We start from the raw sequence: 3,434 nt of genomic DNA, 5'->3' as shown, positions 1-3,434 counted from the left end.
TCCTCTGGCTTCTTTGACATGGGTTCTGGGATCAGACTCCGGTCCCCATACTTGTGCAGTCAGCAGTTTTATTGATAGAGCTGTCTCTCTGACCTCATTACTGCCATCAATCGTGCATCTCATGTAAATGTACACCATTGATATTAATATTAATGTATGTTTTCATGCCACCTAACATAAGGCCTGTTCTACAGCCTGTGGACTGATGAGACGCTCGGCTCTCACATATCATTTCAGGAAAATCAAAACCTTTTAGAAAGGTTCACCAAGCTGGATGCTGTTAATGACATTGTTGATTCACAGGGGGAGGTGAAATATTGACTGCAGTTTGGAAGAGATGGATTTCAGAGGCTACAGTGACTTGAGGTCAGGGTTGCAGTGGAGGAAGTCACCGTAGACATGACTGAGGAAGCGGGGGAACTAAAATTAGGAGCAGAGATGCCAAAGGTGATGGGGCTGCTGAAATCTTACAGTAAAACTACCGAGTAAGGCTCTTCCCGGGCGAGCAGAGGAATGGTGTTTTCAGCTGGAATGGACAGATGTGGGTGTTGTACTTTGTTGAAGTGTCACCAAGTGTTATACAAACTTGGCAGAGCAGTGACAACGTCTAAGAGGGCTGTCTCCAATATGGAGAAAAGTTCTGTTGTGGTCATGGTGCCGTCAAGTAGCATTACATACCACAGAGAAATCTTTTAGCAACAGATGTGCTAATTGATACAGCTGACTTCATTGTTAAGACATTGCACTGGTACTCTAGTCTTTGGTAAGTGGGATTTGGATATGCCTCAATCCATCAGCATTGCGGCCAGACTCTTCACTAGCAAATGATTGTGTCTTGCTAATGGTCTAGCTGACTGTTAGCATAACTTAGCAATAAAGCATTTATTTAACAAAGACATCCATGTTGATATTTTTAGACATCATGCAATTACAGACTCCATCGACTGCAGTGTAATGCAAAAATAACTTTTATATGCACTGAGAAACCAACAAATTTGTGTGACCCACTTTCTTGTAATACTTTATTACAACGGTCTGCATCTAAAGCTATATACTCTCCGAGGCATGCTTATATTTCATTTGGAAAATGTTGGCACTCATCTATTTGATTTACTAAGGGTTGAATTTCAAGGCAAGAGATGAGCTACCCAGCATTCTCAGGGGGATGGATATCTCTCAGGTCTACCTTGGCTGTGGAGAATTGCCTCACCCAGGGGTGTGTCATCCTTTGGATAGCTCAGTCACAGAGTTGACTAAAGAGGGCACAACATTGACACTATGTAGAGCACACAGTGAGGGTGCAAGGCCAGGGCACCACCTGGGGTCTGGAGTACCCAGGGCGTGGGTCAAGATTTTGTTAGGTCTGAAGTGTATCTCATTTTTGCCCTGCTTAATGCTTTATTTCTATCTTTGCCCTCTGGTCTGGTTAGTTTTTATTGCCTACTTGATATAATCTAGAGTCAAGTGGGATTCCATTGAGAAATTTCCATTTTACCCACGGTCTTCCTGATCTGGTTATCTAATTTCTCTCTCTCCTGTGTTCTCTTTTCCAACTCCTTTTAGTTTGATTTTCATCCAGGGATCTATCCCAAGCTTTATATTAACTTTTTCCATGAAATTTGTGATATTCTCTCTCTCTCTCTCTCTCTCCCCAATCCCCAACCTCTCTTTTGTTCTCAGATGTTGTCTTTCTTTAGTACCCTATTATTGTCTAGTAGATGATTTACCCCCCACACCCTAGGAATGATTGACAGGATATTTTCTGGAAGACTTTGCCCCCTCTGTATTGCTTTTCCTTTTACTTGTTTTGGGTTTTACATTTAACCTTGTAGGTTTTCTTAGAAGGCTGATATGGAGCACCATTCTTCAGACACAACATGGATGTAACTACCTTGAAATTAGAGAAGTCATAGAAGGATGACATGTACTTGGGGGGCGGAAGAGAGAGGGAGTGGTTGAAATCTCAGTTGAGGACCCGATGGCCCTCCCCGCTTTCTACAATGAAATGTGAATTGTGAATTGGATGAGTCTCCTTCTGCCTTGATTGGCCTTGAACCCTCTACTGACATTGAAAAGGATTCAGGCTTCTACAGTTTGGAAGGTCAGTTACTGATGGTATATACTCTAGTAGTGTTTTCAGTGTATTTTTCTTTGTTCTTTTCATCCTTGTGGAATTATGACTCAAGAGCAAGCCCTTGGGGGCTGGGGAGATGGCTCCATGGGTATAGTGCTTGCTATGGAAGCATAGGGACCTAAACATGGTTTCTCAGCGCCCAAACAAAAGCCATGCTCTGCAGCACATGCCTGTACCCTAATACTGGGGACTGGAGGAGGGGGATCCCAGAGCCTTGTTGACCAAGCAGTATAGACACAACCATGAGGTTCAGGTTCAGTGGGAGACCTAATCTCAAAATGTCACATGGAGAACTGACTGAGGAAGACTCTCTAAGATCAGTTTCTGGCCACCACACCTGCCTACATAGCCAATTATTCCTGCAGAGACAAGTGTACACACACACACACACACACACACACACACACACAGAGCAGCAATAACACAAAAGAGCAATCCGTTAACCACAGTTTTAGAGGTGTTTTGGACAGGATGTTAACCTGATGCTTTGGTTTTTCATCTTTATGCACACCTGGCCGAATATCTTTACAATCTTTACATACATCTAGCTTCAACCATTTCCCCACGACTCACAACAGTAGATTTCACATAATTTTTGCTGGAGAACATGGCATATTCTGACTATTCCAGAAAAGCCCCATTTTCTTAATACATGAAAAGCTGCTCCGACATTGCAAGTGTCGTTTACATTATTACACTCTGGAATTACTTTTGTTGGTAAGGCACTTCAAAGCACATGCTCTCAATTTCCATATTTGAATGTGGGAAATCCAGATATTCAGGTTTGGAGGATTATTTACCAAGAAGGATAGAACTAAGGGCTGAGCACCAGGGTTTTGCTTTCAGCCCCATGGGCTATTTAGTTTGTTTTGATTGACTTGTTGTTATGATGCATGTCTCTGTGCACATCTTCTTCACGCATGGAACTTATTTCTTCATGCTTGATTCCCAAGAGTGGGATTATTGGATCCCGAGCTATAAGCATTTTTAGGTTTTTAGAGTCTTATTGTAAAAATGCTTTGCAAGAGTTATGGCAAATTTTCCTAATGGAGGACAATGGGTCAGAATACATTTATTTGTACTTGCCTTTGGGAAGGGGTGAGGTGATCTGAAAAATCCATCTCAGCAGCCAAAGACACCACACACATGCACCATACACCCAACATACACACACACACACACACACACACACACACACACATCACACACAACACATACATACACAGAGATAGAGAGAGGAGAGAGAGAGAGAGAGAGAGAGAGAGAGAGAGAGAGAGAATATTGGGGCAGGTTACAATGC

The 3,434-nt window shown here is 42.6% G+C and overlaps 1 long non-coding RNA gene across 1 annotated transcript in view; it reads left to right on the top strand.

The window, feature by feature from the left end:
• Positions 1-3,140, top strand: part of LOC121137566 — a 45,494-nt gene extending 42,354 nt beyond the window's left edge. The window contains exon 3 of the long non-coding RNA XR_005874854.1: positions 1,833-3,140. This is a non-coding gene — a long non-coding RNA (uncharacterized LOC121137566). The remainder of the gene's footprint in view (positions 1-1,832) is intronic.
• Positions 3,141-3,434: the final 294 nt, after the last annotated feature.

This window comes from Mesocricetus auratus, unplaced genomic scaffold (assembly GCF_017639785.1).
Source record: "Mesocricetus auratus isolate SY011 unplaced genomic scaffold, BCM_Maur_2.0 Super-Scaffold_100691, whole genome shotgun sequence".
Taxonomy (NCBI): domain Eukaryota; kingdom Metazoa; phylum Chordata; class Mammalia; order Rodentia; family Cricetidae; genus Mesocricetus; species Mesocricetus auratus.
The sequence above is the reverse complement of the archived record's forward strand: the minus strand, read 5'-3'. Positions and strand labels throughout refer to the sequence as shown.